Source organism: Cupressus sempervirens, chromosome 10, assembly GCF_028749045.1.
Source record: "Cupressus sempervirens isolate cs-2001-9-10 chromosome 10, ASM2874904v1, whole genome shotgun sequence".
NCBI lineage: Eukaryota > Viridiplantae > Streptophyta > Pinopsida > Cupressales > Cupressaceae > Cupressus > Cupressus sempervirens.
Genome location: NC_143127.1, coordinates 979,745,997 through 979,759,972, shown reverse-complemented (window position 1 = coordinate 979,759,972; position 13,976 = coordinate 979,745,997). Strand labels below are relative to the sequence as shown.

At 40.1% G+C, this 13,976-nt stretch overlaps 1 protein-coding gene across 4 annotated transcripts in view; it reads right to left on the bottom strand.

Moving 5' to 3' along the window:
* Positions 1 to 13,976, bottom strand: part of LOC149537250 (serine/threonine-protein kinase BSK1-like) — a 134,047-nt gene that overhangs the window by 108,017 nt on the left and 12,054 nt on the right. Inside the window, exon 1 of one of the 4 annotated variants that reach the window (XM_089807522.1) lies at positions 12,285 to 12,807. The exons of the other annotated variants lie outside the window; for them this stretch is intronic. The gene's annotated coding sequence lies outside the window, so the exon portion shown is untranslated. Of the gene's footprint in view, positions 1 to 12,284; positions 12,808 to 13,976 lie in introns of those variants that run through there. 4 annotated transcript variants of the gene reach the window in all.

Here is a 13,976-nt window from a genome sequence, read left to right as displayed (position 1 = left end):
TGCGGAAAATTAAAGAGTTGTGTGTATGTTATAGATAGAAAGAAGTCTGTTGCAATTTGCATTATAAGAATTTGTCCAGATCCTAAGAAATCATATAAGGGACATTACAATGGTATTAGAGCAATCTATATCGCCAACTTCTGAAGGTTATGAATCATAAAGAAACTAAGTGCTATTACAGAAAGAAATCCACCAAACTACAGAAGATAAGATAACATTCAAGTCCTCCTCAAAGAAGAGCAAACAAGAAGAAACTGGTATGGGGGGACATGGAAAAATTACCAAATGCGTGAATCAAATAGTTGCAGAGCAAAGAATCAGTCAAGAAAGAATGGCTCGACTGTTGGACTTACTAACAAAATCCATGTTAAGCAACAAAAACAATAACAATTGTAATGGCAACAAAGGAGGCCATGAAGGAAATGGAGATCAATCCAACAGTAATCATACTCCAACTAGACATATGCATTCAACAAATTCGATACTGATGATACTAACATTCCCACCTGAGTGGAACATGAAGAAAGCAATGAACCCACATTGGTAGATCTACAAGATCAATTTCAACAGGATTGGATAGATAAGGATTACAACATTATATGCCTGTAAGGATGAAGCACTTGCCCAAAGAGCAAAGAGATCATTACTTTGACCTATTGAATAAAATTGGAAAGCATGAACGCTTGAATGTAAAGGAGAGGAATGATTATGATTCAAATATTGCATCAAGAGTTTCACACACGCATAGACTCATCTAACCAATAATCAGTCATTTAAGGCCTTGAAGGTTGTTGCACCAAGGGGAGATAGCGTAAAGAGTTTGACAGTTGCAAGTCACAAAACCTTGGAAAAATATAAATCAATAGATAATCATCAAGCATTACAAGAAGCAGTTGATTCTTCACATGTTTCTTCTATCAAAATAAATTGAGTACATACATTCATGAAGATTATCAGCTTGTTGCTACTCCATCTTAAGGATCATGTATTGAGGATAACTAATGATTTTCTAAGTCAAAATGGCATTCATAATTACCATTTTCATCCTCATAAGTACATGGCATCCACTAACAAGTTGGTGGCTGTGGATGAGAAGAGTATCATTTCTAATGATAGTGAATAAGAAGTCATTGTGTGTCCAATTTGATCACATTGAGGAAGATAAATAATGAAATGTCACAGAAAGATGAGATAAAAAACATAGTAAGCAAAGATAGATCAACAACTAGATGTCATGAGATGCCAGATCAACATAAGCAAGAAATGGATAAGTTGATATATGCTCATGAAACCTTACAGATAGAAAATCAAGGTGTAGTAACTGGACACTTCAAAAAAAAAAGAGGTCAAAGAAGGAAATGATGAGATTAAGGGATCAAAAACATAGCGAAGCACCATGATTCAAACTATTGTCTGCAGAAATCAGATAATAAAATTTGGAAAAAAGATAGGTTTGGAAAAAAGGATAACTTTCAGCTTGTTAATAATCCCTTGTTTGAGGTTGAAGCTAATGTGACCTATGATAATCTGTTTCTCAAATAAAAAAAAGAAGCTATAACGGAGTCATATGATAAGGTTCAAAACGAACATAAAACTTGGGACCTTAGCACATTTCCTATCAAAGAACTGTGGATACAAGCTTGGAGTAGTGAGACAAACCATTGAGATGCTATTACCAATCACTCTTTTATCCAACTACAAAAGATTGCAATTCAGATCAGGTTAATGAAGAAGAATCGTTCTATAGCTCAAAGACCATATGTTGAACACTTGAGTTCAACGGAAAGGAGAAGTAACACTTCCAGTTAATGTCCTACATAAAATAGTTATTACTGCAATTGTTTTCCCATAATGATAAAATCAATTCAAGGCCAAATGGCTTGAACCATTGCCAACTTTATGGAAGCTAATTAAAACAGGTTCTACAAGTGCCATTCAGATTTTCACCCCCAGAAATCACGTTATAACATCGTGATGGTTGCCATAAATTGGAAAACTTGGAATCCTGGAATCAATTGAGATTCAACAGCTATGGAAATAATTTAACTCAATCAATTGAGATTCAACAGCAATGGAAATAATTTAACTTATAATGATTTTCAGAAGCCTATTATTGTGGGGTTTGGGTTTCTCAAATGACCATCTTCTAAAGAGTTTGTACAATATTGGATTACTCATCTAACTAAAGGACATCAAAGGACTGCTGTTGCCCTTGTTCAATCTAGCTACATTATGAGCAGAGTGTGCTGCCACCCTTGGAACCTTAGAACTGATATGATGGATAGTTTTTTTAATAATATGGTTAAGTTTAACAAACCTTGTAAGTTCAAGACATGAGTATGTGTAGAGGCGACCTACCAATGTAATTGAGACCCTAGTATCATCATGAACATCTGATCTTGCTTGTGGCTAAGCAGATTCAAGGAGGGGAGACTGTGATGTTCCCATCCAATCCAAACAAGAAAACAATGTTTCATAGATATACATATGACAGCTTACTGCAAAGTGCAATATGCGATGATCCATATTAAAAATGGAAATAGTGATCATAGGCAGCAATCACAATTGAGAGAAGCACTCTGTGTAACGTAGTGAAATAGCATAGAATAATAGCAAAGATCAGCAACCAAATGAAGACAAAAATCATTCTTATTTGTAAAATTGGCAATATTACACATACAGTGTTGTGTATTCAATAATGCAGCAATATGCAATAATAGTATTAGAGTGAATGTCCATAATACATCAATCTGTTTTAGATTTTTTTTAAAGGAATAAAATGGTAAATAGTTAGTGTCCAGTAAAAGGGTGCAATTTGTTAACAGCGGCAATTAACAAGAAGACAAGCTTATTAATGAAAATTAGTGATTTCCCAATAGGTGTGACTTCATCTTACATGAAAGGGCTGCGACTCTATTGCATCATGTTTATTAACAAACAAACATTAAGAAAAACATCAATTCATGCCTAGGGGTCCAATTTGTTCATTTGGAGTTAAGTTCATGAACAGTGATGACACTTAAGATAATTGCTTCCCTTGGAAGAGGCATGTCTTTTAAGGAAATGAATATTTTGGAAAGCATAAAGGAAGATGGAGTGGGGCGAGAGAAATATTTTGGGAGCCTTTGTGAATGTATGACTTGTCAACAAGACAAGTCAAAGAATACTTTCCAAGAAAGCTTATTGTTGTCATTATCCATCCCTGAGTAGAAGTCGGAAAGCATATCCATGGATTTCATTGTTGGCCTTCCTAGAGTGCATGGTAGAGATGGCATCTAGGTAGTAATTGACAAATTGACCAAACATGCACATTTCTTTGCCATATCATCTAGGAACAAGGTACCTCACATTGCAAAGTTGTTCTTCATAGAGGTGTGTTGACTCCGTGGGCTACCAAATAACATTGTAAATTATCAAGATAACACGTTTCTCAATGTCTTCCACCAAGAGCTATTTAGGATGGCTGGCATAGAGCTGACCCTAAGCAGTAATTACCATACACAAACAATTGGTCAAACGAAGATTGTTAACAAATGGGTGGAAGGGTATTTACCCAATTATGTTGTGGGGTAGTAGAAGGCCTACATTAGGTTGTTGCATTCAATTGAGCAATGCTGTAATACCACCTATCATTGGTTGATTGGGATGACTCATTTTTGAGCTTATATGGATATGATGCTACATCTACATAGAATTGGAATTTGGAGACAACATAACTCCCAAGGCCAAGGATTGGATTAAGGAGAGTCGGGACATCCTTAAGTCACTTAAGAATAATCTTCAAAGTGCATAGAATCAATAGAAGTTTTTTTGTGGATTAACACAAAGCTAATTTTATTTTTGAGATGGACGATTCAGTCTTCTTGTGCCTAATCCCTGTAGACAGTGTTGTTGAGAAGATAAAACCTCATCTTTAGAGTTGCCTAAAAAATTCACACAGTGTTCTAGATCGTTATCTCAAAAAAGCACTTGGGCTTCATAGCACTTTATCACTTGAACTTTCACCACTAAATAAGGGCATATTGCTTTTGATTCCTTATGGTATTATGATGTCAGAACGAGGAAATTTGCAAGCTAGTGCTCCACGATGGTAGCAAGTACTTTATAACTAAGCGAAAACAAACTTGAAGGTTGATAGATTCTAGTAACATCAAGTTTTTTTCAACCATTACTAACAAATCTTTATAGTTGAAGATCCATCTATTGAGTAGGAACAAACCCTTCAGCAATTTTTGATTGTGGTCCCTTCTTAGATCTCCAAATCTTATCACGTTGTTCATGATTAACAAGAAATTTTAAAAATTCTTATTCAAAAATTTATAACATGCATATTTATCACTCTTTATGTTGGGCCAGTTCCAAGGGTTCTTTAAGACTTTATTTGGGCTGCTTCTACACATGAAAAGGAATTTCATAGAGATGTCTAGGATTTTTGTTGTCTCCCTTGTGAGCCTACCAGCGTGCATTTAATGGAAACTCATCAGCAAGTGTGATATTTGTGTACTAAGTGGATTATTAGAGCTCATAAAGGAGATGAAACTGAATTATATCACTTTATGTGGTTTCTCATAAAGACAAACTCGAAAAGGGCTTGGAATTCAATCTATCCTTGTTGAAATGTCATCTTTTTGAAATTGGAATTAATGATAAGCAATAATAATAAAATTAAGTTATAAGAGAATAAATGTCCCTCAAACATGAGATACAAAAGGAATAGCAAAAAATCATTTGAAAGGAGATGTGGGAGGAGGAAACAAGAATGGAACATAGGAATTATGGAGGGATTAAAGGGAGCATAGGAGCGGGAAGAAAATAAGTAATTATTTCAAAGGGCAAAGGGTTGTATTATGAAAGGTCGTCTATCTCAAAGAGCGAAAATGATGAAGGATTGTGTCCCTTTCAGAAAGTGTTAACTGTGAAAGGGTGTAACTATTGCAAAGGAAAGACATGATGAAGAGATGTGACTCATCCTCGCACTAGATGATATAAAGAAGATAAAGTTTTATTTGAGGATGAAATCCAAGGGAAAATGATTTGGGGAATAACAATTTTTTTTTCCAAAGGCAACAATGAATTGTGGTGTCTCAATCCTCATAAAAGGTGGAGACATTTCACCAATACAGTAAACAAGAGAATTTATTCCAAGTGTTCAAGGATCACTAATAAATCCATCAAAAGAAATCCTTCATTTATCCATCAATCATTAATCCATCATGAAATCAAGCAAACTATCATCAAATCCACATAAATCATCCCTTCAACTTGGAATCAAGAAATCCAGCATCTTTCTATCAAATTGGCGTTCATTCAATCATCTTTGCCAATATATCAAACAACACTCCTTACATTATCACTGGTCAATCATCTTATCAGCAATCACTTAATCATCACTCACCAATACCTCAAATTATACAATCAAAGGAATTCACTCAATCAATCAAACATTCATACAAATATCAACCAATCGACATAAATCAAATGACCAAGTATAATTTGAATAGAACTCAGAAAATAGTACAACAATCTAAAATATTAAAGAAAGTGATTGGTATGCAATATTATAGTATTAACTATAAAAACAATCATGTAAGGGCTAGTAAGGAGACCCGGTTGGGTGGGCAAAGATGGATTCCCTATCTAAGTAGGCCACCCCATGTTGGATGGACAAGAACTCTTGACACTTGTGGAACAAGGGGTGTTATAAAATGCCCTTGGGCTTAGCTACAGTAAATGTTCTACAAACCCTATAATGGTCGGTTGTTGGAAGTAAAACTAAAGACTGGAAACAATCATGTATGGCTTAGAACTGAGACATGATTGGCAGGACGAAGACGAGTTCTCTGTCTACATAGGCCACCCATGTTGTGTGGGCAAGAGTGTTTAGCAAAGCATGGTAAGTTGTCATTGATAACAACTAATATTCTTTTTCATGGTCATTTTTTGAGTTGAAAAGGATTTACTGGAAGTTTTACACTTGCAAAAAAAATTAGTCTACTGGAAGTAGTGTTCAGGCAGTCAGAAAGACCAATTAAATATGAGCAGATTTAGTTACAGCATGAGATTGTGGGGCATGGTGGTACACATGATTACGTCTAATACGATCATTGCAAGGTTTGAAGTGGTTGCATTATGGAGATATTCATTTCTGAGTATTGGGCTGACAGTTCTGTGAAGAACAGGGCGGTTGACAATGATTTACCAGTATGATGTATTGGTTGGAGAATTAATTTCCATAAATGATATATTTTTGTTGAGCCAACATCAGAGTTATTTACTCTTGATTGGCTATCATCGCTTTATTGTTTTGGTCAAAGATTCTACACATTTCATTCTAGAAGCCGAAAGGAATTATGTTTTTTGTTAGGAGATCATATATTGGATCAAGTTTTAATTGCATAGGAGATATGTGATATATGGTTAACAATTATGTTGCATGGATGCAAATTGTATAGTCACAGATTGTGTTTGATGCACAGACTACCAAAGGTTCATCAGAACTATTCTCAAGGGGAAACGAAAATTCTACTAAACAAATTGCTCTTTATCTACTGTGTGAGGCTTGCATGAGAATCTGTCTCACTACAGCACACAAATATAATGGTGGCAGTTCAATATGAGGATAACAATTGTTAGCCGACTGGATGGTTCCGACAGTATTTTGCATTCTATAGTCGACGGTCCGGCGGTGTTTCTGTAGCCGACGGTCCGGCGATGTTCCTGTAGCCGATGGTCCGGCGGTAAATGGTTTGTAATGGATAGAATAATTGTGGCCGACGGACTCCTTCGAGAAGGTTCGACAGTAGTTTTTATATCCCGTCTGGGATCATTGTAAATCATTCACTTACTATTGCGAATATTATGCTACTGTTTTGCTGTTACTTTCTGTGTGCGTTCATTTACTTTACCTGTACGGTAAACATTTGGCGCCGTTGCCTTATGAATCTGGAAGGTGGGAGGAATGAAGATTAATGCCAAATCAGCTTAACAAGGATCGAAATAAGGCGAAGGGAAAAGATGGAATTCGTATTGCGCAAGAGAATTTAATTCTAGCACAGCAAACCGAACGCCGACGAAGATTTCAGAGGATCGCCGACAGAAACCGAAGTGCGGAAGAATTGTTGGAGGAGACTCGTCAGCGGGTGGAATTGGTGGAAGAAGCACGAGAGGAGTTCTTGAATTTGTGTTCGCCGAGGAAAGAAAATTCAGACGGGAGAGCATCAACTCACACGGCTCGCAGTGCCGACGGAGCAGCACGAGCGTGGAGTGACCTCTTCGTCCAGGATATACTTCCGCAGGAAACAATTTCAGAGGATCCTCCGTCTTCACCAAGGGTTGCAGCTGTCGACACCTCCGGTGTGGGAGTGCAGACTGCCGGTGTGGGAGTGCCGACTGCCGGTGTGGGAGTGCCGACTGTCGGTGTGGGAGTTCAGCCTATCGGTGTGGGAGTGCCGACCACTATAGGAGTGCAGACCTCCAGAGTTATGGCAGGACCCAAAGAAAAATTACCAAAATTTGAAGGCGATGGTACAGTCGACCCCCTCCGACATTGTAAGACATGTGAGATGATCTGGCGGGCAAATGGAATCATAGATGACGATGAATGGGCCAGGCAATTTCCGGCAACCCTACAGGGTGTCGCGATTGATTGGTTTTCGGATATGGATCCGCAGAAGCTGGATACATGGGATAACATTAAAAAGGAGTTTTTGGCAGAATTTAAACTTTTGCGGGATGATAATGAAATTGTAGCAGAAATTTTCAATACCAAGCAGGGGAAGCACGAAACTGTTCGTGTATATGCCAGAAGATTGAATGACTTAATAAACAAAATGGAAAGCAAGCCAGCGGACGGATTGCAGAAAAGGTGGTTTGTGGACGGCCTACGCTCAAAACTGCGAAGGAAAATGAAAATTGTGCCACCGTCATCATATGCCGATGCTTATAACAGAGCACTGGACCTTGAAAGTGCGCAGAAGACAAAGAAGAAGAAAACTAGCTCCTCTGATTCTGATGACGACGAGCCTGTCGGAGATGATAGCAGCGATGACGAAGGTAGTAGCAAAAAGGTTCGTGCCTTACAGAAGGATATGGTTCGAATGATGAAGGAGTTTAAAAACATGCAGAAGGAGCCAAAAGGTAGTGAACTGTGGTGCACAGAATGTAAGACCGACGGTCATACTAAGGGATCGTGCCCGAAGAACCAATTCTGTGACATCTGTCAGATCATGGGCCATTCGACAAAGGACTGTCCTTTTAACATGAAGACAAGAGGATCTCCGCAGGTGCTTCTTACGCAGCAGGCTTCCCCGTCGGGCAATAACGGAAATGCAAACATTGATGGTGCCACATCCGAAGGGTATAGGAATAATAGCAGAGGGAAAAATAACAACAATGCAAATAATAACAATAATAATGGAGGCCGAAGTTGAACCCAATATGATGCAAACGGACGGCCGATCGTTCAATGTCGAGCGTGTAATTTGTGGGGTCATTTTACGCGAGATTGTACAGTGGCAAACACACCGAAATTATTATGCAGATGGTGCGGACTCGACGATCACGAAGATTCCAAGTGTCCAAAGGCTGGAGTAAATTTGATCACTGTCGGCATGGATGTAGAGGAGGTTCTGGCATTTACACGGAGGCAAGCGGAGGAAAAGAGAAAAGTGGGAGAAGTGCAGGCGGACATTGCAAAGGCATCGTCGACGGAAACATCTCAGTTGAAGGACATCACCGGCACCTTGGCAAAGAACTTCGCAGAACAAAGCATTGTACAGAAGATCTTACAAACGGAGATACCGGTCAAGATAAGTGACCTCCTTCTCACAATGCCCCAGTTACGGACGGCTATTTTGAATCATACACCGTTTTCAAAAGCACCGGAGGACACAGGAAGGAATAGTAGGGAAGTAATGACAACAGACCCAATGTTGCTGGCACTCACCTCCGGACGGCATCCGGCGGTCGTTGAGATGGGGATTTTGGGAAATGTTTTGATAGAGACAATTGTTGACGGAGGGTCCGGCGTGAATGTCGTACAGGAGGATACTTGGAAGAAGTTGGAAAAACCGACGTTGTGGCCACCTGCATTTCAGTTGCTCACGGTAGACCAACATGGAATCAAACTGTTGGGAATTCTGAAAGCGCAACCGGTAACAATTGGTACGCAACTATTTTTATTGGATTTTGTAGTCATTCCATTAAAAAGAAAAGGCTATGATGCTATTCTAGGACGGGATTGGTTGGTGCAAGCAAAAGTAAAACATGATTGGAAACGCAATACCCTATCAATGGAGCGTGGAGGCAAAAGATTCATAATTGACCTGCACACGCAAATGGTTGGCGAGGAGGCAGCATTGTCAGATTCTGACAGTGAAGGCGAGAGTGATGATGAAGGAAAGAGGAGAATGGAATCGGATGAAGAAGGAGTATTGAGACTTGACGGAGGATCGAATGACGACGACTTGGATTCGGTGAATGGCCTTTACCATTGGCAGATAGAAGACTACGAACTCTTTCCGAGTTGCAATATGTTAACGGTCGATGAAGATGAGAAAAAGGAGAAAAACAAATGTCTAGAGGAATGCAGGGAAGCGGAAGAAGGAAAAGCTGCCATGGCTGAAGCTGAGGGGAAGAACATACAGTCTGAACACAGAAAAACGAAAGATCCCACTGTCCGGTACATGGTGAAGGGACCGCACGGAAAGAAAAGGTTACACCGCAGCATAAAATTAGTGGAAGGGCACCGACAGCAAAGAAATAATCTAGTTGCGCGACGACCGCAGGCACAGTGGGCGACGGGGGTGACACAGAACAAACGTAAGCCGTACGACGGTCAAAATGAAATCAAAGTGGAAAAGTTTAAGGGCAGATGGGGTGGACCATATCAGATTCGGAAGGTCGGCGACAATGGAGCGATCAGATTATCAACTTTGGACAGGCAGAAAGTACCTCCGGCAGTCAACAGATCCAAATTTAAAATATATGGGGCCGGGAAGACTCCGTCGCTATCACAAGATGGCCAGCTGACTCCGTCGTCGTTGCAGAATGGCGACACCGGGAGACAAAACGGAGGTACCTTTGTTATTTGATTTCTTTTAGGGAAGAAAAAAAAAAAAAATCAAAAAATAAAAAATAAAAAATAAAAATTTGAAAAAAAGAAAAAAGAAAAAAAAAAAAAAAAAAAAAATTGAAAAAAAAAAAAAAAGGAGCCGCGGAAAGGCCCCGCGGGCAGCACCTACCGGAGGCCCCACGGGCAAGTCAGACCCCGCGGGCAACATCCGCCGGAGGCCCCGCGGGAAGCACCTGCCAGAGGCCCCGCGGGCAAGTTAGACCCCACGGGCAAGTTAGACCCCACGGGCAACACCTGTCGGAGGTCCCGCGGGCAACATCGGTTGGAGGACCCCGCGGGCAACAATTGTCTGCGGCCGAAAGAAAGGCCCCGCGGGCGTTGAAGTTGGAGGCCCCGTGGGCAACAGCTGTCCGCGACCAGTGAAGTTGAAAGTTCCGCGGGTCCACGGGCAAGAGACCCCTGCGGAGTGTGAAGCCTCGGGCATAATAATTGCTTCGACGGAGAACGAAGGGTTCGGCAGGAAAAGTAAACGAAGGTTCCAGCAGGAAAAGTAAGAGCCCCCGTGGAACTATTGTGACCACCGCATCGGATCCTCGCCCAATTAGCCGCCGGCGAAAGATTGGGCCACGGGTAGAAAAAGAAAGTCCGCCAGGAAGAACAGGAAGGCCGCGGGCGACACCAGAAGGCCGCGGGCGACACCAGAAGGCCGCAGGTAGGACGCAGGCGCCAGTCAGAGGTTCAGTACCTACAGGAAATAATTAAAAAAAAAAAAAAAAAACGTCGACAAAATCAAGTTGTTCAGAATGAGTGACAGATGATGCCAAAGGGAAGATGATGCATCCGTGGTTGCCAGAAAGAGTGAAGAATCGGCAGATAATGACAGAAATGGTGTGATCTGTGCATTTTTGTGTGGGTTGCGAAGTGTTAATTTGGTCTTGGCGGCGAGGGGCGCTGCCCCTCGACCCCGCCAAGGGCGTTGCCCCCTGGACCCCCAATCGTGGCGGATATCAGTCGTGGGAGTCTGAACAGTTGAGAAGAGTTGAATTTGCTGCAGGCATGGACTTTCTGTGTACCAGAGGTAGTAGGAGCAGGTGTTGGTTGTGAGGCTGTCTTGGTGGATGCGTAGAGAGCTCGGGAGGAGCTGATCATCCAGTTGGAGGCAGTGCAACGACACTTGGCTTAGGGCACCGAGGAATTGAAAACAGAGAAAACAACACAGGTGGCTATCAAGGTCAGCTTGAGGAGACAGTATTGTGTTAGCAGAGGCTACAGATGTAACGGGATGAATGTGGAAGTGATGTGGCAGAAGCAGATTTCTCTTGTTGTAGTCACTCTATTAATGTATTTTGTTTATTAATTTGTCTTAGATATTTTTGTCAGTCGTCAGGAGACGACTTTTCTTTTTGGGGGGGATGGTGTTAGCCGACTGGATGGTTCTGACAGTATTTTGCATTCTGTAGTCGACGGTCCGGCGGTGTTTCTGTAGCCGACGGTCCGGCGATGTTCCTGTAGCCGACGGTCTGGCGGTAAATGGTTTGTAACGGATAGAATAATTGTGGCCAACGGACTCCTTCGAGAAGGTTCGGCAGTAGTATTTATATCCCGTCTGGGATCATTGTAAATCATTCACTTACTATTGCGAATATTATGCTACTGTTTTGTTGTTACTTTCTGTGTGCGTTCATTTACTTTACCTGTACGGTAAACAACAATGTTGATGAAGTAAAAAGTTTATACAATTGTTTCAATTTAGGTCTTTACATTAGCTATCATATTTAATTGCACTTCATAATTGAGTAAACATCTAATCAAGCATTATAGACATCGCTTCATATAGTGTGCTAATCAATTATATCAATATGTATTGATATTATTTCTCACAATGCAAAAATATTCACACATAAGTATACCCCTATTTCAATTTTTGGTATGGTGTTATCTATATTCAGAACTTGAGGATTGTATGAGGTTTGCCAAAGAAATGAATTAAAAAATGTCTATATACAAAGTGATGAGCACATGCTTATACTAAAGGTGTGGTAAATCAGTATAAGGCAATCTTTTACTCTTCCAAATTGATAATCACAATAATCATCAATCATGCAACATCAGCAACTAAGAGCACAAGATTTATGTGGAAATGCTTTCCTGTGAGAACCATGGCAAAATATTGTTAATACAGACTCCTCTTACAAACATTGTAGGCACCAACCTATTGGAGACAGCAGTCCATACAAAACTTTGTAGAAACTAACTCATTGGATACACCAATCCCCACCATTGAGCACCAACCCAGCAAGAGAGGCCAATCTCTTCTATTGAGAGGCACCGACTGGTATCACAAGAGAATCATACACTTTGCCAGTAGTTGCCCAACGTGGGAACTTCAACGTGGGTACTGAACGAAATTGGATTCCTCTGAGTGCGCTGAGAGTTCTCTAGAACTACTTGAGATGGTGTTGTTTCTAGAATTGCCATAAAATTAGTAAACTAGCATGGTTAAGATTACAACATTTCGAAAGCTGTCAGTCATCCAACAGGGGAAATGGCTGCTATTTCTGCATGTTGCGACTGGATAGGGGCATGTGTAAGGATTTACCTACAGCAGAGAGGTAATTCTGACTTGTTTTCAGGAGCGGAGGCTAAATATAGCTTATGGCGTGAGAATTACTTAGGAAAAGAATTATTATCATATGAGCAGATTCTTCTTCGTAGCACAGGAGGAGGAGTTTTTCTAAGCATGGGAAATGTCATATTAGTGCTAATAGTATTTGCGTTACCTTCCGCCCTTGTGTGGATTTGGGTGACATCTTTGTGCTTCCATTTTCTCATTCTGGTTAAGTGATGTAGCCCTTCTGATAGCGACATAGGATCTTTATCTTATGCAATATCAACAAGACTTAAGTAAGTTAGTCAGGGGACTCAAGAAGATGATGACCTTCCGGCACGTCAATTGCATCATGGAAGCCGTCGTACATTTCTTCAGATGCACCATTGCTCGTGCAAGTCATAATGCCCAAGTGCTGTACACAATGCTGAGGGATTTGTTGTGAAATAATTTCAATTTTACTACTCCTATTTAGTTTTGTTCTCATAGAACGCTTGATCTTTGTGAACTAATCAGTATATTTAAATAGATGATATGTGGATTTTTAAAAAATAGTCATCTTGTATTTGTATGCTCTGTATGAAAATCCATTCCTACTATATGCCAAAACATCCCCTCACCCCGTACAAACTTAGTCCATCGTACACTCTACATGGCTGTATTGTACGGGTCCCATCGTACGTCAACACTCCCCACACAGTAAGGTCTTCCTTACTCTAACTCTGTACGCCCTCTTAGCAATCCCTTACATCGACTCTATTTCATAGTCATTGCTCTATATAGTTTTATAAATCAATTTTATGTATTGATATTCTTTTCCTCAATGCAGAAAAAACATGTACGTAAATATACTGCTGTTTCAATTTTTGATATGGTGTTAGGTATATTTGAAACATGGGATCGCATTGCATGAGGTTGCACATAAGGAGTGAATACAAAACAGTTATCTGTATACAAAGAGATGATCTTATTATATTTGTCCCCGATTCTTTATTTTTAGTAACATAAAGTGAAATTTGGTTCATAATATTAATACACTGAACAGTGAAACTCTAACCATACAATGTGGATGCAATTTGTTCCATCACGATTCAGGTTCAGGAGGAACCCTACCATGTACAGTTTGGAACTTGGTGACTATGTTAGAATTTTTTTGATACATTTTGGAGGCCAAGAAAATTTGGAAGTCCTGTAATTTTTTTTAGGATCTGAGAAGTCTGGACTGAATCAGACAAATCTAGCTTGTTCAAAATGTCTAAATTTGAGCTATATCTGGAAGGATGTGACAAAACTTCT